The sequence below is a fragment of the Phyllobates terribilis genome, unplaced genomic scaffold, assembly GCF_046119375.1.
Source record: "Phyllobates terribilis strain yellow unplaced genomic scaffold, ASM4611937v1 Scaffold_11__3_contigs__length_659146591, whole genome shotgun sequence".
NCBI classification, from domain to species: Eukaryota; Metazoa; Chordata; class Amphibia; order Anura; family Dendrobatidae; genus Phyllobates; species Phyllobates terribilis.
Window position 1 is genome coordinate 322921055 of NW_027362771.1, and position 22078 is coordinate 322943132.

Here is a 22078-nt window from a genome sequence, read left to right on the forward strand (position 1 = left end):
GGCTAGGAGCTGGGAGATGGGTCAGAACCCTCAGGGTCTGTGGACAGGTATAAGGGTGTTGCTTATCAGCTTACCACTTTGTCCTCTAGCAACTGCCGACTTCCACCGCTCGGGTGTATGGCTGGCCACATAGACATCTGCAATCCATGATGCCTAGTCTGCATCCTTTTGCTCCCGGTCTGTTTCAAACTGGCACACCTCCACAGGGCAAAGGTGCAAAGATTGGTTCTTCAAGTCCTCGAAGGTAGTAAAAGATAATCCAAGAACCCACTGCTCGAGGTTGATTCTTAGTCCATCCACCACATCAATGCAGCTGTTGTTAGGTCCACGTTGGAGGGTCAAAAATCTTTTGCGGTATACCTCTGGGGTCAACTGATACTTCCTTATTAAGGCTTGTTTTATGGCCTCATAGTCTCCATCTCAGTCTCAAGGGAGAGCTGTGATCACTTTCAGGGCTTTGCCAAGTACCCCTGGTGTTTAAAGAGGTTGTCCACAACTATTAACATTGCCCCCATGGATTTAAATTGTGGCAACAAGTCTTTTTGTAAATACCTTGCATGCTCTTTATTACCTGTAAGCGGAACTATCGCTGGCAGCTCACCAGGCATCACGTGACCCCGGCTGCAGCCGGCTCCGACATCCGCTGATGTCATATCAAGTTCCGGCTGCAGCTGGGAGTGACCCAGTGATGCGCTCCCCCTGATTGATGGGCTGTGAGCGGGCATATGGAGGAGTGGGCCAAAATCCCTGCTGCAAACTTGGTCAAGACCTACAGGAAACATCTGAACTCTGTAATTGCAAACAAAGGTTTCTGTACCAAATATCAAGTTGTTTTTCTATTGTATGAAATACTTATTTCATGCAATAAAATGCAAACTAATTATGTAAAAAGCATACAATGTGATTTTCTGGATTTTTTTAAGATGCTGTTTCTCACTGTTGAAGTGTACCTGCCATAAAAATTACAGGCCTCTCCATTCTTTGTAGGTGGGAAAACTTGCAAAATCGGCAGTGTATCAAATACTTAGTTTCCGCACTAATAATAATAATTTTTATTTATATTGCGCCAACACATTCCACAGCACTTTACAATTAAGCGGGGACATATACAGACAATAAATTCAATACAAGGTTACATTAGGAGTGAGGGTCCTGCTCGCAAGCTTACAATCTACGAGGGAATAGGGGGACACAATAGGTGAAAAGTGCTTGTTATTTCAGGTCTGTCAATTATAATAAATAGGGATTTTCATATAAAGCTGCATGATCTGGTCATCAGCCCGTATGTTTAAGTTGAATAATCAAGTATCAAGTGCAGTTATAGGGTGCATGGAGGGTGTGGAGACAGATGAATAGGAGGGAGCAGATTCTTAATAATATTTAGAAGGTGGGAACAGGGGAAAGTTAGGCAGAAAAATAAAGTAGGTCTTAGTTCACACAGGAGAGCATCCTGAGTGACACATACCTCCCCTCACATATAAAACCAGTGACACTGTCACAATGGCTACACAAGGTGAGAGCATTGATTAGCACCTCTTTGGTGTACAAACTTTCCGCTTCCAAAAACTGACAGCTACCTGTTAATTACTCTGTTTACAGACGCCTTGTCTGCTCTCCATCAGATAACCTGCTTCAATTACCTGTTCACAGCGAGGAGTGCAGGTAGTGATCCAAGGCTCCCAGCCTTTGATATCTATAACTATACCTCCATTTATGACACTTCTGAAGAGGTTAATGATCGTTTCAATGAGTGCTAGAAAATCTCTCGTTTTACAGCACCAGCATTGTGCATAACAATTTTAGAAATCTCATGCACATGCTAAGGATAATATCCACAGTGTGAATGAACCTTTGCTGTGTATATAGCCAATAAAATAATAATATAAAAAAAAGTTATGGCTTTTACAGAGAGGCAACAACTAAAAATTGTAGTTAGTTTTTTAAGATCCTCTCAGAATTGGTCTCTAAGGAGTTAAAAGTTACATTCACAACTAAACTATCCTGTGTGAAATTACATGCCTACAAGGCGATTACATGATTTCCTATAGTGAAATTAAATTAGGGAATTGTCTTAGTAATTACTAAGAGGGTTATTTTGACCCTCATCACCTCCCGATGTGAAAGTGAGCGGAAACCACATAACCCTGCAATTCTAAAAGTGGGATTAATGTGGGGCTTCAGTTTAAGCAATAGAAATGTCTTTTGGAGTGTTTAACATGAAACAAGAAATCAAAGAGACTACTTAAAGTACAGAGTGACATTGTACTACTGAACTAATACACACAAAATAACACTCATGCAAATATCATTCCAATGTTCCATGCTTCAAATACAAAGTAAATAAGTAATTCTAATGTTGCCTTAGTACAGCATGTATTAATATTTAGCCAGCCAGGATGGATCAGGGAGCAAAGATTAACAGATGATGTGCTCAGGAGGTGTGAGGAAGTGACAAAAAGAGAGGTAAGTGGAAGGCTTGGGTCAGGGTCAGTGCACACACAACACAGATTTTAGCTACATGTTGAACCTTTTCAACTGAGTTCACTCACCCTACACTCATCCTAAACCATGAAGTGAAAAATAGAGGCTTTCTCATCATCATAAATGGTAAAAATTGTTTGTGATAACAAACAATTTAGGCTATATTCACACATATATTTGGTGAGCATATACAGTACGGACCAAAAGTTTGGACACACCTTCTCATTTAAAGATTTTTATGTATTTTCATGACTATGAAAATTGTACATTCACACTGAAGGCATCAAAACTATGAATTAACACATGTGGAATTATATACTTAACAAAAAAGTGTGAAACAACTGAAAATATATCTTATATTCTAGGTTCCTCAAAGTAGCCACCTTTTGCTTTGATGACTGCTTTGCACATTCTTGGCATTCTCTTGAAGGTGAAGGTGTGTCCAAACTGGTCTGTACTGTATGAGGGTATCAAGTTCGGGTCTGGAGACACACAACTTATGCATTCATCGTGATATGTACTCGGATCGCGCAACATGGATGTGTGAATTCGGTTTTATGGATGTGTGAATTCGGAAAAAAAATCCTCTCCGTTATCAAGAATGGAGGAATTTTGAATTCTGTTGTTTGTTTCCTAGATTACCAGCCACTGCTGAAGTGTATCAGCAGTGGACAGTCTCGTAAACAAGGAGTGCAGTGGTGGCAAACTGTTTACATAGAACTTGTAAACACTGCTCTAAGGCTGCGTGCCCATGTAGCGTTTTTCAAGCGTTTTTGATGCGGAATTTCCGCAGCGGAAACGCTTGTAAAACGCTTGGTAACCCGCACCCCATGGTCCCCAATGGGATTCCGCAAGTTCTATGCACATGCTGCGGATTTTTCCGCAGCGTTTATGCTGCGTTCAAAAATCCGCAGCATGCCAATTAATTTTGCGTTTCCGCAAGCAGAATTGCCTTTGTCCAATGCATAAAAAACGCAAGGCAATTCCGCATGTGGAAAACGCGCGATAAACGCGCGATAAACGCGTGCGGAATTCTGCATGCGTTTTTCCGGGAGAGGACTTGCAGAAATGAAGCAGAAATTTTCTGCTTCATTTCTGCAACGTGGGCACATAGCCTAAAGCTTGAGCACCTAGCCTGAGGCTGCGTGCCCACGTAGCGTTTTTCAAGCGTTTTTGATGCGGAATTTCCGCAGCGGAAATGCTTGTAAAACGCTTGGTAACCCGCACCCCATGGTCCCCAATGGGATTCCGCAAGTTCTATGCACATGCTGCGGATTTTTCCGCAGCGTTTATGCTGCGTTCAAAAATCCGCAGCATGTCAATTAATTTTGCGTTTCCGCAAGCAGAATTGCCTTTGTCCAATGCATAAAAAACGCAAGGCAATTCCGCATGTGGAAAACGCGCGATAAACGCATGCGGAATTCTGCATGCGTTTTTCCGGGAGAGGACTTGCAGAAATGAAGCAGAAATTTTCTGCTTCATTTCTGCAACGTGGGCACATAGCCTGACAGTCTGGTCTACACACGCACACTGCAGAGCTGGTGTCAGTCATGGGACAGGGACATCGTGCCGATGGCTGCAGCAGTTATTTTCAGTAAAGCAGCATTGCATGATTTAAATGCTATTCGCCTGAAAACTACCACTATACCTGCAATTAAATAGCATTTTTGGAGGTAACAGGTTCCCTTTAACCCGTTAAGGACTGAGCGAATTTTTGTTGTGGCTCTTTTATTTTTTCCTTGCCTTCTTCCATGAGTGATAACTTTTTATTTTTCTGCCAGCACCTATTAACCTGGAAGTGACGTCGATACTGACGCATGCGCATTATGAGTAGAGATGAGCGGTGTTCGACTAGAACTGTTCGCCAATCTCAAATTCGAGCTGTTTTGGGCGGTGTTCGAGTTGTTCGACGAACCCGAACGATTTGCAAAAAATTCGGCTGTTCGAGGTTATGTTCGATAACTGTTCGTGCACCAAAAGCGTGTCCTGCATGTCTGGCGCTATTTAGAGCACCAATCATGCAGGGATTGTCTGCCACTCACTGTAATGCCACAGCCATGGTGGTTGTGGCATTACAGTGATTGCCCAAATCGATGGGAACAGTGCCAACAGTGAAACATGAAAAGCCGGCAATTCAGCAGCGGCATACACCGGTACCCGACAATTTAGAACCGAAAGAATAGAGCTTCACACATAGATTAGATAGATATAAACATGTCAGTCACATATATACGAAGTACAGTGAAAGTGCTGCTTACTGTACTTGTCATTTAGCGTAAAGGATTTATCAAAAAAAATAATAGTGTTTTCATGCACCGTCTCTTTAAAAAAGCCGGCCGGCAATTCAGCAGCGGTACCCGACAATTTATAACAGACAGAATAGAGCTTCACACATAGATTAGATAGATAGAAACATGTCAGTCACATATATATGAAGTACTGTGATAGTGTTGGTTACTGTACTTGTCATTTAGTATTAAAATAAAGGATTTATTATTAAAAAAATTGGCGTGGGGTTCCCCTTAATTTTAGGCTCTAGCGGAGGTTAAGCAGACGGCTGGGGCAGATGTTTGAAGCCTGGGAAGGGGGTAATACCCACGGAGCTTCCCAGGCTACTAATATCAGCCCCCAGCTGAATACATAGCCTTTACTAGCTATTAAAATGGGGGACCCCCCCAAAAAAATGACGTGGGGTCCCCCCTAATTTAATAGCTAGCAAAGGCTAGGCAGACAGCTGGGGGCTGATATTAATAGCCCAGGAAGGGAGCCATGAATATTGGCCCCCTCCCAGGCTAGAAACACCAGCCGTCAGCCGCCCCAGAAATGGCGCATTCATAGGATGCGCCAATTCTGGCACTTAGCCTCGCTCTTCCACGCTGCCCTGGTGCGGTGGCAGGGGGTAATAGGGTTGGGGTTGATGTCAGCTTATAATGCCAGCTGACATCAAGCCCAGGTTAGTAATGGAGAGGCGTCTATAAGACACCCCCATTACTAACCCCATAGTCAAAGTTAAAAAAAAACACAAACACCCAGAATAAAGTCCTTTAATTGAAATAAAGACACAATCCTTTATTGTTCTAAATTAAACCATACTTACCGTCACGCCCATTCCAGCTGAAGCCAACGATCTCCTGCAATAAAAGAAAAATAATAAAGCAACCTCATCCTTACCTTTCCATGGTTCCCACGACAGCTTCAGCTCTGCTACATCGAGATGACAGGCTGGACCGCAGCGGAACGCTGCCATCCAGCCTCTCATCCCGCAGACACTGAGAAGCGCAGGCTTACTTGCGCTGCTCAGCGTCTCTCTGTGACGACATCCAGATGAGCCGAGTTCATGTCCAATGAACTCGGCTCACCTCATGCACGTCACTGACAGCGTGGGAAAATTCTCCTGCACTCAGCGCTTCAGCGTGAGAATTCTCCCGCTGAAGCGCTGAGTGCAGGAGAATTTTCCCACGCTGTCAGTGACGTGCATAAGGTGAGCTCATGTCCAATGAACTCAGCTCACCTCCTGCACGTCACTGACAGCGTGGGAGAATTCTCCTGCACTCAGCGCTTCAGTGTGAGAATTCTCCCACGCTGAAGCGGTGAGTGCAGGAGAATTTTCCCACGCTGTCAGTGACGTGCATGAGGTGAGCCGAGTTCATTGGACATTAACTCGGCTCATCTGGATGCCCTCACAGAGAGACACTGTGGAGCGCAAGCAAGCCTGCGCTTCTCAGTGTCTGCGGGATGACAGGCAGGATGGCAGCGTTCTGCTGCGGTCCAGCCTGTCATCTCGATGTAGCAGAGCTGAAGCTGTCATGGGAACCATGGAAAGGTAAGGATGATGTTGCTTTATTATTTTTCTTTTATTTCAGGAGATCGTTGGCTTCAGCTGGAATGGGCGTGATGGTAAGTATGGTTTAATTTAGAACAATAAAGAATTGTGTGTTTATTTCAATTAAAGGACTTTTTTCTGGGTGTTGTGTTTTTTTTAAATACTTTACTAGAAATTCATGGTGGTCATGTCTAATATTGGCGTGACCCCATGAATTTCGGGCTTAGGGCCAGCTGATAATGCCAAGCTGGCCCTAACCCCTTTATTACCCAGTGAGCCACCGCATCAGGGCCCTGGATGAGTTGGGTACAGCGCCAGAAGATGGCGCTTCTATGAACGCGCCATTTTCCGGGGTGGCTGCGGACTGCAATTTGCAGCGGGGGTGGCCCAGAAAGCTTGGGCCTCCCTGCGCTGCGGATTCCAGCCCCCAGCTGCCTAGTTGTACCTGGCTGGACACAAAAACAGGGCGAAGCCCCACGTCAATTTTCTTTAAATTATTTCATGAAATAATTAAGAAAAAAAGGGCTTCCCTATATTGTTGTGTCCGGCCAGGTACAAATAGGCAGCTGGTGGTTGGGGGCAGCCCGTTCCTGCCTGCTGTACCTGGCTGGACACAAATATAGTGCGAAGCCCCACGTCAATTTTTTTTAAATTATTTCATGAATTTCCTGAAATAATTTAAAAAAATTGAAGTGGGGCTTCGCACTATATTTGTGTCCAGCCAGGTACAGCAGGCAGGAACGGGCTGCCCCCATCCACCAGCTGCCTATTTGTACCTGGCCGGACACAACAATATAGGGAAGCCCTTTTTTTCTTAATTATTTCATGAATTTCATGAAATAATTAAAAAAAAAGTACGTGGGGCTTCGCCCTATTTTTGTGTCCAGCCAGGTACAACTAGGCAGCTGGGGGCTGGAATCTGCAGCGCAGGGAGGCCCAAGCTTTCTGGGCCCCCCCCCGCTACAAATTGCAGTCCGCAGCCACCCCGGAAAATGGCGCGTTCATAGAAGCGCCATCTTCTGGCGCTGTACCCAACTCATCCAGGGCCCTGGTGCGGTGGCTCACTGGGTAATAAAGGGGTTAGGGCCAGCTTGGTATTATCAGCTGGCCCCAAGCCCAAAATTCATGGGGTCACGCCAGTATTAGACATGACCGCCATGAATTTCTAGTAAAGTATTTAAAAAAAACACAACACCCAGAATAAAGTCCTTTAATTGAAATAAAGACACAATTCTTTATTGTTCTAAATTAAACCATACTTACCATCACACCCATTCCAGCTGAAGCCAACGATCTCCTGCAATAAAAGAAAAATAATAAAGCAACCTCATCCTTACCTTTCCATGGTTCCCACGACAGCTTCAGCTCTGCTACATCGAGATGACTGGCTGGACCGCAGCAGAACGCTGCAATCCAGTCTGTCATCCCGCAGACACTGAGAAGCGCAGGCATGCTTGCGCTCCTCACTGTCTCGCTGTGACGGCATCCAGATGAGCCGAGGTCATGTCCAATGAACTCGGCTCACCTCATGCACGTCACTGACAGCGTGGGAAAATTCTCACGCTGAAGTGCTGAGTGCAGGAGAATACTCCCACGCTGTCAGTGATGTGCATGAGGTGAGCTCATGTCCAATGAACTCAGCTCACCTCATGCACGTCACTGACAGCGTGGGAAAATTCTCCTGCAATCAGCGCTTCAGCGTGAGAATTTTCCCACGCTGTCAGTGACGTGCATGAGGTGAGCCGAGTTCATTGGACATGAACTCGGCTCATCTGGATGTCGTCACAGAGAGACGCTGAGCAGCGCAAGCAAGCCTGCGCTTCTCAGTGTCTGCGGGATGACAGGCTGGATGGCAGCGTTCTGCTGCGGTCCAGCCTGTCATCTCGATGTAGCAGAGCTGAAGCTGTCGTGGGAACCATGGAAAGGTAAGGATGAGGTTGCTTTATTATTTTTCTTTTATTGCAGGAGATCGTTGGCTTCAGCTGGAATGGGCGTGATGGTAAGTATGGTTTAATTTAGAACAATAAAGGATTGTGTCTTTATTTCAATTAAAGGACTTTATTCTGGGTGTTTGTGTTTTTTTTAACTTTGACTATGGGGTTAGTAATGGGGGTGTCTTATAGACGCCTCTCCATTACTAACCTGGGCTTGATGTCAGCTGGCATTATAAGCTGACATCAACCCCAACCCTATTACCCCCTGCCACCGCACCAGGGCAGCGTGGAAGAGCGAGGCTAAGTGCCAGAATTGGCGCATCCTATGAATGCGCCATTTCTGGGGCGGCTGACGGCTGGTGTTTCTAGCCTGGGAGGGGGCCAATATTCATGGCTCCCTTCCTGGGCTATTAATATCAGCCCCCAGCTGTCTGCCTAGCCTTTGCTAGCTATTAAATTAGGGGGGACCCCACGTCATTTTTTGGGGGGGGTCCCCCATTTTAATAGCTAGTAAAGGCTATGTATTCAGCTGGAGGCTGATATTAGTAGCCTGGGAAGCTCCGTGGGTATTACCCCCTTCCCAGGCTTCAAACATCTGCCCCAGCCGTCTGCTTAACCTCCGCTAGAGCCTAAAATTAAGGGGAACCCCACGCCAATTTTTTTAATAATAAATCCTTTATCTTAATACTAAATGACAAGTACAGTAACCAACACTATCACTGTACTTCATATATATGTGACTGACATGTTTCTATCTATCTAATCTATGTGTGATGCTCTATCTTTCTGTTCTAAATTGTCGGGTACCGCTGCTGAATTGCCGGCCGGCTTTTTTAAAGAGACAGTGCATGAAAACACTATTATTTTTTTAAATAAATCCTTTACACTAAATGACAAGTACAGTAAGCAACACTATCACTGTACTTATTATATATGTGACTGACATGTTTCTATCTATCTAATCTATGTGTGAAGCTCTATTCTTTCTGTTCTAAATTGTCGGGTACAGATGCTGAATTGCCGGCCGGCTTTTTTAAAGAGACGGTGCATGAAAACACTAATATTTTTTTTAATAAATCCTTTACACTAAATGACAAGTGCAGTAACCAACACTGTCACTGTGCTTCTTATATGTGTGACTGACATGTTTCTATCTATCTAATCTATGTGTGATGCTCTATTCCTTCTTGTCTAAATTGTCGGGTACCGGTGTATGCCGCTGCTGAATTTGCCGGCCGGCTTTTTTAAAGAGAGTGTCTTCTGAGCAGTTTGTCAGCTTTTGGACACCTTTGCAGGTGTTTTCTATGTGTTTCTATGTGTTTTTGTTTGCCTGCCATTGGTTTTAACGGTGTTCGACGGTGTTCTAAGGTGTTCGACGAACAGTTCGACGAACAGTTCCTCGAACATCCCGGTGTTCGACGAACCGAACCGAACCCGAACACTACGGGGGTGGCTCAACACTAATTATGAGACTTTGCGCTGCTCTTGGGCAAAGCATATGACACCTGTGCAGACCTGTGCTTCTAATGCGCATGTTCAAGATTTGCAGAGATCTGTAGATAAGAAAGACACGTCATCTACATCAATCAAGCCACAATGAGAGCAGCTGCAAGGACTGAGGGGCAACGGGAAAAGAGAAAAAAGACGCCCATCGGACTGGACTGCATGCCTGAAGCATTTGAGGTATTTTTTAGGATATGCAGGGTGAATTGAGGGCTTAAATAGAGGTTGATAAACTGTGGTAATAGAGCATTTAAGGGTGGTGGCTTTAATTTATGTTGAGAAAACCTAGTGACAGATTCCAGCTAAACAGAAATAACTCTAGTAAGCTAATTACAGCACACATTACCAAACAGTAAGCAAACTTCCCACTAACTCAATGGATAAACAACGAAGAAGAAACAGTCACTACAAGGAGATATGGACATCATAGACTATACAGAAGTCTTACCAACAACTGACTGAATAAAAAACCTATTCAGCAAATTTACTTGGGTAGATAAAGAAAAAATTGCCGACATAAAAAATGATGTCAAGAAAGTATACTGAAGAGTTCAAAATTTGGAATACACTTGCATTAAACCAGAGGCATAGCTAGGGGTTCAGCTTAGGGGGGACAAAACTTCTGAGTTGGCCCCTAACCAGTAACCCTGATTCCAACTAAGGTAGCTATTCACCAATTGACTTCCGATGTCGTCGCTGCATCTTGAGTAGACTGAAGTCCTTTATAACTTCCAGTTCATCGCCGTCCATCTCAAAAGTGTCCCGGTCGTACCTGGCAGTAGTCAATATCTTTGTCTTCCTTGTATTAAGTAGGAGTCCCATGCTCGAGCAAGACTGTTGATAATTCTTCCAGAAATTTTGAATCCTTCTTCTTTTTCAGCAAGTCCAATCTTCCTGAAAATACAGTAGCTTCTGCTTATAAACTGAAGTGAAATGGTGACAGGATGGAGTCTAGTATGACTACTTGCTCTACTTTGAACGATGCCGTGCCGTGTCACCGTATTCCATTCAGACTGTTACTTCTTGGTCAATGTAAAAGGTTCCTAATGAGACTGATCAGATGGTTTGGCACACCCATATCCTTCATGGTATTCCAAAGTTTCTGTTGATCAACACAGTCGAAGATTTTGCTGTAGTCAATGAAGCAAAAATAGATCTCCTTGTATTCTTTGGCCTCTTCCATTATTCATCTAATGTTAGCAATTACATCTCTTGTTTTTCTGCCTTTTCTGAATAATGCTTGTTCCCCTGACAGCTCTTTGTCAAAGTAAGGCTGTAGCAAACGTCGTAGGATCTTTATTAGTATTTTGCTGGCATGAGGTATGAGTCCTATAGTTTCCACAGTCGGTAGCATCTCTCTTCTTCCGACTAGGAATAAACACAGATCTTGTCCAGTCCTTCATTTACCAGTTGTCCATTTCTGTGATTTCGTGTGATGTCATCAACTGCAGCTTCAGAAGACTTTATTAGTTCTATTGGAATATTGCCACACAAAAGCGCTTTGTTTTTTGACAGAAGCTCGATCGCAGCAACGAATTCATCTTTAAAGATGTTCGGTTTGCTATAATTTCCTGTTTCAGTTTCTTCCCGTATTATTGACCCGTTCTTGTAGTGGTGCTCCGTGCATTCTTTACATCTTTCTTTGATCTGTTCTGGCTCAGTTAGTTTGTTCTCGTTGGCGTCTTTCAACATTCCAACTCTTGTTGGAAACTTTCGTTGTATCTCTTTGATCTTTTGGAATGCCTTCCTCGTCTTGCCCTTCAGATGTTCACTTTCTATATCTGTACATATCTTTTGGTAATAAAGTTATTAGTCTAATCGAATGGCTCTCTTTAGTTTTTTACTGATGTCTGTGTTCTGCTTGTTACCTTTTGCTTTTTTTTATGATCTTTAGGATCTCTTCTGTTAACCATGGCCGTAGGAGTCTCTTCTGCCTCTTGTTTATTGTTTTTCTGGTTTCTTCAGTAGTAATAGTCTTGATATGTGTCCATAATTCCTCAGGCTTTCTTTCATCCATGTTCAGTGCTATAAATCGGACTATTCCAAAAAACTTCAGGTAGGTATGTTGGTCAACTTGAAGTTGTAAATAACCTGTTGTCTAGTCTGTTTACGCAGCTTGACTTTAATTGTTGCTGTCAAAAGTTCATGATCAGTTCTACAGTAAGCTCCTGGTCTTGTTTTCACAGTAATGATCGATGACCTCTATCTTTGGTGAACATATATGTAGTCAAACTGATTTTTATAGGCCCCATTCGGTGATATTCATGTGTAGCGTCTCCATTTATGATTTTGGAAGAAGGTGTTCATGATGAACAGCTGATTAGTAGTACAAAAGTCAATAAATCTTCCTTTAGCCTCGTTTTGTTCACCAAGACCAAAGTTTCCAACAATGGGTCCATATTTGCCTTGGCCCACTTTGCCATTCAAGTCTCCCATAATAATGAGTAAGTCTTGTTTTGACGACTTGTCAGTTTCTTTTCGAACTTGATCGTAGAATAATTTTAAGTCCTCCTCTTCAGCATCTGTTGTTGGTGAGTAGCCTTGGATAACTGTGACATGAATTAGCACTCTTTGTAGTGGTATCGAGATGACTATTACTGACAGCATAATATTTTAGGACAGTGCTGGCTAATCTTCGATTGAGAATAAAAGCAACACCATTTCTTCTTCAGTTATCATTGCCAGAATAGTAGACACAATGTTCATTTGACTGGAAATGTCCAGATTGAGTCCATCTTACTTTGCTAATTCTAACTAGGTCGAGTCTTGTTCTGTCCATTTTGGCTTTGACGATGTCAAGTTTTCCTTGGTTAATGGTTCGTACATTCCAAGTTCCGAACTTTATGATATCTCTGCAGCTTTGATCTTCCCTTTTGTCCAAGTGATACCAACACCAAGGCATCATTGGGACTTTGATCCTGGTCCATCATGAGCATTGGTCATACTCAGGTCGACCATAGTCTCTTACCCAGTAGCTTCTGGAGTGCCTTCCGACATAGGGGTGCATCTTCCAGGACTATATTGAATTCCATTAGTTGTACTCTTCATCAAGTTTTCTTGACATAATACGGAAGTAGATTGCAGGAGCCACACTGATTCAGAGTTGGATGATGTCACCGTGCAACGTCCTGCTGCCAACGCTGACACTGGGCAGTATGCTTAGTTTGGTACCTCAGTTGAAACTTGTTCGCCTGGGGTGTCCCTGATGGCAAAATAAATTGCCAACAGCATAGCTTTCAACATCACTGATACACTATACAGACATAAAAAAACACAATACATACATCAAATACACAATACACACAACAAATACACAATACAGACAAATACACAATACAAACATAAAATACACAATAGAGACAATAACAACACAAGAGACACAAATGCACAATACAGACAAAAACACAATACAGACAGCAAACATAATAATACATCAGACACACAATACAGACATTAAACACACAATACAGACAACAAATACAGAATACACACAACAAACACACAGTAACACATTATATAGTGCTAAAATTCCAATATACAGAGCCCAAATAATCCCAAAATACAGTACTCAAATACTGAAAAACAAATAATACCAATATACAGTGAAAGAATTTCCAACAACATACAGTTCTTGAATATGTACAAAAAAATCCTATCAATTAATACCAATATACAGTGGTCGAGAAATACCAATAATACCCCCATGTACAGCTTCCCTATACACACTATGCTATGCCCACAGCTCCCCTATACAAAGTATAATGCACCCACAGCTCCTCTATACACAATATGATATTCCCACAACTGCCCTCTACACAATATAATGGGCCCATAGCACCCCTATACACATTATGGTGGGTCCACAGCTCCCTTATAGTAATGAGCGAACACTAAAATGCTCGGGTGCTCGATGCTTGGGTCGAGCACATTGGAATACTCGGGTGCTCGACCCGAGCAACGAGCCCAATGTAAGTCTATGGGAAACTCAAGCATTTTTCAGGCAGCTCCCCCTGGGGGGCCTAAAAATTGCCCAAATCGATGGGAACAGTGCTCAAATTATATGGGGACAGCATGGGGAAGACCCCTGGAAGCATTTCTGACTCCCAGGTCACTTCTGTCAACAACATTGTCAGAAGTATTACGCCACTTTTACGTACTCACAATAAGACATACCAAAACGAAACAAAAATGGATTTTCCTGGGAAATATTTTAAGGAACATCCTTTCCAGGGTAATGACTTGTATATAAAGCAAAATAAATAACCAAAAACAAAAATGCTCCTTCACACCATGGGTTATGTTCACACATAGCGTTTTTGATGCAATTTGTCACTGTTGCTTTGCTTTCAACCGTGACAAATGCATTCACCAGGAAATGTCATTTTAACATTTTACAACCTTATCGGGCCATGTGGTGTGTGAGATATCATCAGACACATCGTGTTTCATTTATGAAGGAGGGACTCTGAAAGTCGCAAAGCCTATTTTTATAGGGCCATCAGGCGGCCTTTACTATTCTTAAAGGACCAGCAGTCGGCCCTCACTATTCTTAGAGAGCCATCAGCCGCCTATGTTTTATTGTTCCCATTACTAAAGAGTGGGTCTCCTATACTGTTATTGCGTATGCAGTGAGAGCCAGGGATGCCCAAAATTTGGACGCACCCCAATACCCTTTTGAAGAGAATTAGATGAGGGCCTCCTGAAAACAATGTTCCCATTATTAGGAAGTAGGTCTCCCATTGTGTTTGCCTATGCAGTGAATGCAAGGGTTGCCAAAAATTTGGAGGCACTTCAATGCCCCTTGGAAGAGACATGGAGGCCAGAGAGCCTCCTCAAAACAATGTTCATATTATTAGGAAGTGAGTCTCCCATAGTGTTGGCCTATGCAGTGAATGCAAGGGTTGCCAAAAATTTGGAGGCACTTCAGTGCCCCTTTGAAGAGACATGGAGGTCAGAGGACCTCCTCAAAACAATGTTCCCATTATTAGGAAGTGGGTCTCCCATAGTGCTGGCCTATGCTGTGAATGCAGGGGGTTGGCAAAAATTTGGAGGCACTCCAATGCCTCTTGGAAGAGACGTGGAGGAGGGCCTCATAAAAAAATGTTACCATTAGAAAGGAGCGGGCCTCCTATACTTGTAATGCCCATGCACTAAGTGTATGGGCTGACAAATATTTACCCCTGGGGGGGTATACATGAACATACTGTATACAAAATTTTTTTTACGGGCATCATAAATCAACTTTAAAAAAATTATGTGGGTGTTGCATCATGGACCACGGTCACCCCAGTTATATGGTGGTGGAGGATGAGGAGAAGGAGGAGGACAAGAGCAAATAGCCAAAATCAGGAAGCATTTACCCATGTCTGGGTGTGAAAAGGTGCATGGGAATACACCTCCCAAGAAAAGACACTGGATTTGAGCTTATGTTACGCTGCTATCATTCGGTGGTGTTGAGAAGTCTGGCCCAATCCAGCCCTTGTTCATTTTTATAAGAGTCAGCCTATCAGCATATTCAGTTGACAGGCGGATGCGCTTATCAGTTATAATTCCACCAGCGGCACTAAAAACCCGCTCTGATAAAATGCTGGCGGCAGGGCAGGCCAGGATCTCCAAAGCATAGAGAGCCAGTTCATTCCACGTATCCAGCTTGGATACCAAAAATTATAAGGCACAGAGGAATCACGGAGGACGTTGGTACGGTCGGCAAGGTACTCCCTCAGCATCTTCCCAAACTTTGCATTCCTTGTGAGAGTATCCCGCGCCTCAGGGCCTGTGCGATGGGAGGGGCTGCGAAAACTCTCCCAAAACTTTGACAGTGTTCCCTTACCTCTGCTGGATTGAAGTTGTGTCTTTCTCGCCTGTACTCCTTGGTTGTCCAACGAAGTGTGCCCTCTGCCGCTAGCGTTTTCAGATGGGAATTTTTTTAATAGTTCCGCTACAAGGGCCTTCCGGTACAGCCCCATTTTTGTAGACAGGAATAAGAGATATAAAGTTCTCCTTGTAGCATGGGTCTAGAAGTGTCACCAACCAGTAATGACTGTCACCCAAAATTTTGAGAACGCGAGGGTCATGGGAAAGGCAGCGTAACAAACTCAGCCATGCGTGCCAGACTACTAACAGGCAAGACTTCCGTGTCCTCACCAAGAGGATGACTGACCATGCTCTCCTCCTCCTCTCTGTCCTCTGGCCATCCACGCTGAACAGACGGTATGACAGCTGTGCAGGTAGTACCCTCTTTAGCGCATGAAACTAACTCCTTCCTCCTCTTCCTCATTGTCACCCAATCCACGTTGGGATGAGATGAGGCTGAGCTGTGTGTAATCTCCCTGTATGGTTCCTTGCTCCATCTCATCGTGCTCCGCCTGCAATGCATCCTCTTTGATTGTGAGCAGAGAGCATTTCAGAAGACAGAGAAGTGGGATAGTGACGCTAATTATGGCGTCATTGCCGCTCACCATCTTGGTGGAGTCCTCAAAGTTTTGGAGGATGGTACATATGTCTGACATCCATGTCCACTCCTGAGGTCTTATGTGTGGAGTCTGAACTGAATACCGACGGCCTTGTTGATGCTGGTACTCAGCAACTGCCCTCTTCTGCTCACAAATCCTTCCCAACATCTGCAGTGTAGAGTTCCAATGCGTGAAGACATCACCCACCAGTCTGTGAGCCAGAAGCTGCAAACGCTGCTGAAACACGGCAAGGGCGGCGGAAGCTGTAGGTGACTTTCTAAAATGGGCACACATGTGGCGTACTTTAACAAGCAGATCCGGCAGCTCCGGGTAGGATTTGAGAAACCGCTGAACCACGAGGTTAAGCACATGGGCCAGGCATTATAGTGTGTGAGCTTGCCTCGCCTCAGAGCCGCCACCAGGTTCCGGCCATTGTCACACACGACCATGCCTGGCTGTAGGTTCAGCGGTGTGAGCCACAGATCTGCCTGCTCTTTCAGAGCTGTCCACAACTCTTCAGCATTGTGCGGTTTGTCACCTAAGCATATTAGCTTCAGCACAGCCTGTTGCCGCTTGGCCGAGGCAGTGCTGCAGTGCTTCCAGCTTGTGACTGATGTGGTCATTTCGGAGATGGAGGCTGAAGAGGAGGAGGAGGCTGAGGGGGATGAAGTGCAGGAGCTGTAGACCGTGGGGGCAACCCTGATTGATCTAGGGCCTGCAATCCTTGGCGTCGAGAGGACGTGTTCCGTCCCAAGGTCCGACTGGGTCCCGGCTTCCACTGTGTTAACCCAGTGTGCCGTCAGCAAGATGTACCGTCCCTGCCCACAAGCACTTGTCCACGTGTCCATGGTTAGGTGGACTTTCCCGGTAACTACGTTGTTGAGGGCACGGCTAATGTTTTGGGACACGTGCTTGTGTAACGCGGATGGCACACCGGGAGAAATAGTGTCGGCTGAAGACCGAGTACCGAGGGACGGCCGCCGCCATCAGGTTGCGGAATGCTTCCGTCTCCACGTGCCTAAAAAGCAACATTTCGAGCGCAAGCAGTCGTGAAATGTGAGAATTTTGTAGTGTGGCCTGTGGGGCATTGGCTGTATAGTTGCGCCTGCATTCCAAGTACTAGGGTATGGAAAACTGAACGCTGTGTTGGGACAAGGACATGGACGTGCTTCCTGATGCTGCTACTTGAGAGTGTGCAAAGACAGATGCAGGGCAGGAGGCATCTTCGCATGCACCATGGACAGGGGATTGGCTTGCATGCACAACAGCGGAGGAAACAATGGTGCCACCCGCAGACACTGTTCCTGGACCCTGGGGTTCGGCCCACAAAGTCGGGTGCTTTGCTGCCATATGCGTGATCATGCTGGTGGTGGTCAAGCTGGTCGTTTTGCCACCCCTGCTGATGCTGGTCTGGCAGGTGGTGCAAATGGCCTTTTTGGGGTTATCGGCAGAGTCTTTAAAAAACAACCAGACTCGGGAAGACCTAACAGTTGTACTGGCAACTTCCTTTGTGTTGGTGTTACGGGGAACGGTTGCCTGCCTTCTGTCTGTGGCCACCACACTGCTTCTTCCTGCCTGTTGGGGTGCTCTGCCTCCCTCCCCCTGTGTGCTGCTCTCCTCTCTCTGCATGTCCTCCTGCCAGGTTGGGTCAATTACTATATCATCCACCACCTCATCTTCCACTTCCGCACCCTGGTCCTCCTCCTGACTTTCTGGTAATTGTGTCTCATCATCGTCCACCTCTTGTGACACTTTCCCACCGTCGCCTTTGTGTGACTGTGGCTGCTCAAATATTTGGACATCGCTACATGCGATCTCCTCTTGCCCCGCTTCAAGTGGACCGGGCGAGAGGCCTGAATCTATAAATGGAGAAGTGAACAGCTCTTCAGAGTGTCCAAGTGTGGGATCAGTTGTCTCCGGGCACTCGTCATGGTGGGAGGAAGGAGGATCAGGGTGAGGAATATGCGGCCCAGACTCACGTCTACTGAGACTTGATTGTGTGGAAGACAGGGTGGTGGTGGTGGCTAAGTGACTGGAAGCATTATCCGCTATCCAACCAACAACCTTTTGACACTGCTCTGGGTTCAATAGTGGTGTGCTGCGATCCCCTAGGAATTGGGACAGGAAGGTCGGGCGAGAAGATGTGGGTGTTTGTTGTGGCACAATTTCAGCTTGCCCACGGCCTTGTCCTCGGCCTCTGCATGCACCATCACGTCCAGTTCCCGTCCCTTGCCACATGCCTTGCCCATTTTAAATGGAGGAGAGTATCTTCCATGCTCACTACAAATGACCCGTTTGGAGCCAACTTATATGTGATCCGTGTGACGGAGAAAACAGAGTTTTAAATACCTGGCCTGTAGGTAAGTAGTTTGAACAGCAAGCTGGTGTGAATTGCTTCATTGACACACTGAAAGAAATTTTTAATGGAGGCCAGAAATGGCAGTATTTTCTGAAAACGTATATGTGATCCGTGTGACGGAGAAAACAGAGTTTTAAATACCTGGTCTGTAGGTAACTAGTTTGAACAGCAAACCGGTGTCAAAAACTTCACTGACACAGTGAAAAAAAAATTGGAATGGAGGCCAAAAATGGCAGTATTTTCTGAAAATGTATATGTGATCCATGTGACAGAGAAAACACAGTTTTAAATAGCGGGATATCTAGCGCTGTAATATGGAAAGGACCTGGCTGTATTCTGCAGTGCCAACAAGCATTTAAATAAGGAAGAAGATAAAAACACTAGTGGCAGCGGAGGGGCCGTGGCAGAGTCAAAGACCATACTCACAATCCTACCCCACAGTCCCATCCCAATGCACAGAGACCAAAAGTTGTAGTGATGATTTTAAAACAACCAGGCTGTGGGTTTCTTCACTGAATGTGTATAATAAATCAGTATAACAGCACCCTTATGGGCATACCTTTAATTTAATGTGAATAACCTTGATAACAGGTTCTCCTTATTGCACCCTGAGATTTCAAGCTGGGTCACGACTAACCTAGTGAATTGATCTGGGCATGCGCCAGATCAGGCACCTGTCAGTCTGACACAGGAGGCAGGCGGCAGGTGGGTAATAGGGAGAGAGGCCAGGAGTGCAGGGATAGTCCTACCCCAAAGATCAGGTTATAGGTTGAACTTGAGGGACTTATGTTGACTTTAAACCCTAAAAACTATGAAATAGAACATAAGAATGCATAATCCCCACCATTAGAAAAATTATTTTCAGGTTTAGGCTGGAACGTAGAGATTTTTTTAAAACCAAAATACAGAGAAATACTTATCCTTTTCCAGATTTAAACATTTTGCATATGTGAATAAATGTGGAGAAACTAATCTCCCTATAGTAGTAATAATAATAATAATAATAATATAAAATATTTAACATATACAGCCAAAATTAAAGACAAACACAACAGCATCCCTTACAAAAGAGAAAAATAGGCAAGAAAAAAATGAAAAGATCAAAGGGATTCCTGAGCTCAATAACTGTCCCAAGAATTGCTGAAGCCAAACAACAATCTCTTTTCAAACCAAGGCCGCGATCTGGAAAACCCCTAGCATGAAGAGTCTGGGCTCACATGGCTTCTGAGTGGGTTACTACAAAACTATTACAGAAATGCTACATTTCTACTTTACTAAATATTTCAACAACATAAATAAATTATGTACCTTTCAAAAAGAAATGTTATTAGCACATAACACCTTAAAGGGAACCTGACAACTTCCCGAGGCAAAGCAAACCACCAACATGTATTTATTTCTATCAATATTCTTCCTAACAAGCACATTTTATTGTCTTATTTATTTCTGCATTTGCCAAAAATCTATTGTATAACTTCAGTGGCGATATGCTAATTAATGACTGACTAGTCATGGGGGCATTGTTTTCCCCAGACTTATCATGTTATCACAACCCTGTGGGTGTGAATAACATTATTTGCAAGAGCGGCATCGATCCAGACTACTCACTTCTTAAGTATCCGCAAGCGACCAATGAGAGTATGGTGTCACACCTCTGGTTTCCAACGCATGGAATATGTGTAGACGCCCCGTACGGTCACTGTCTACTTCACGATAGCCCAATTATTATTATTATTCTCTGCTACCACTGACCAGATTTGAAATATAATACAGGCATGGTCGAACGCCTGCATTCTGGTAGCATATGTGGCTTCGGTGGAGGGAGCGATTACAGAACAAAAGAAACAGAACTATTAAATTTTATATTTAATCCAAAAGGGTGGCAGTGTTTAAGAAAAATATACAATATTTTACAAAGGAGACATACAATACATAAGCAGTTACACAAAATAATAGGGATTAAAGCAGAAACTTACTCTATACAGTTCGCAGGGACGAATCAGCATAGGTGGAGGGGGGGCTCTCAGATTTGCTTTCGACGTTATCGAAAGTGACCCGTTGCTTATACTATTTATACCCCCCTGGCAATGAGTACTGCTCCAACCTCAGCAAACTATTTTATGCTGAAGGGAGAGACCTGTCCACACCCCCTTGTGCCGACATCACATGGGCTGAGCTCAACCCTTCATGTTTTTATTAAAAACGCTAACTTCTGCGATAACTTATCACTCGTTGATCGCAGAAGCTTGCAAACTACGCTGTATTTTCTGTTATGATTTTACCTTCATTTAGAGACCATGCATGGTCTAGTTGCGACCCGTTATTCTGGTGCTTTTGCGCTACAGCTCCACGGAGTGGGTTTTCAGAGACAGAAAAATATCCCTATCGTTCCCCAGCTGACCCTGCCCCTAAAAATATGGGTCCCATCATTATCGGATGTATAGAACTTTAGTTATTCCATATTTAGTTTCGGACCGAAAATCCTGCAATCTGTAGCTGGGGAATTGTCCTAATTATTTGTGAGTGCCTTTGAACTTAACGAGCTATCTCCTCTTTCCTTCAATCTCTGGCCTGTGAGAAGAGGGACTGCATTCGTATGTTAATTGGGTCCTGTAGCACTTCTCTTTGTGCCAGCATTGGGCTAATTAGCAGCTTTTCCTGTGTGCTGGGACTTGCATACAGGCAACTGGGTGGAGTGTTAATTTGCATAGGAGACACTTTAGATTGTCAGCTTTTGTCTTGACAAAAGGTGGATAAGGGAGGGGTGAGAGGGGTTTCAGGGAGAGAAAGAAAGAATATGTTCAATACTAGATGGTGGCCCGATTCTAATGCATCGGGTATTCTAGAATATGTATGCGGCCGACAGCAGAGCGGTGTTTAAATTTGGCGCCAAAATCGCTGATTGGTCGAGGCAGGCAACCGTGACCAATCACCAAAGCGGTATTAAAATTTGGTGGCTATATCGCAGATTGGTCACGGCCTGCGGTCACGACTAATCAGCAGAGTGGGGTTTAAATTTGGCGCCAATAATGCTGATTGGTTGCAGCCGGCAGTCGTGACCAATCAGCAGAGCGTTATTTAAATTTGGCGCCAATAATGGTGATTGGTCACAGCCGCGACCAATCAGAAGAGCGGTGTTTAAATTTGGGGCCAATAATGCTGATTATTTGCGACCGGTAACCGCAACCAATCAGCATAGCGGTGTTTAAATTTGGCGCCAATATCGCTGATTGGTCGTGGCCGGCCACTGCGACAAATCAGTAAAGCAGTGTTTAAATTTGGCGCCAATAATGCTGATTATTTGCGACCGGTAACCGCGACCAATCAGCAGAGCGGTGTTAAAATTTAGCGCCAATATCGCTGCTTGGTCGCAGCCGGCCACCGCCACCAATCAGCGAAGCAGTGTTTAAATTTGGCGCCAATATCGCTGATTGGTCACGGCCGGTGGTTGGGACTAATCAGCAGAGCGGTGTTTAAATTTGGCGCCAATACTGCTGATTGGTTGGGGTCGCCGGCCGCGAACAAT

The 22078-nt window shown here is 44.5% G+C and overlaps 1 protein-coding gene across 1 annotated transcript in view; it reads left to right on the forward strand.

Moving 5' to 3' along the window:
- The first annotated feature begins 2350 nt into the window (after nucleotides 1–2350).
- CIMAP1B (ciliary microtubule associated protein 1B) overlaps nucleotides 2351–22078 on the forward strand; it is a 47756-nt gene continuing 28028 nt past the window's right edge. Inside the window, exon 1 of the mRNA XM_073652602.1 lies at nucleotides 2351–2463. The gene's annotated coding sequence lies outside the window, so the exon portion shown is untranslated. The remainder of the gene's footprint in view (nucleotides 2464–22078) is intronic.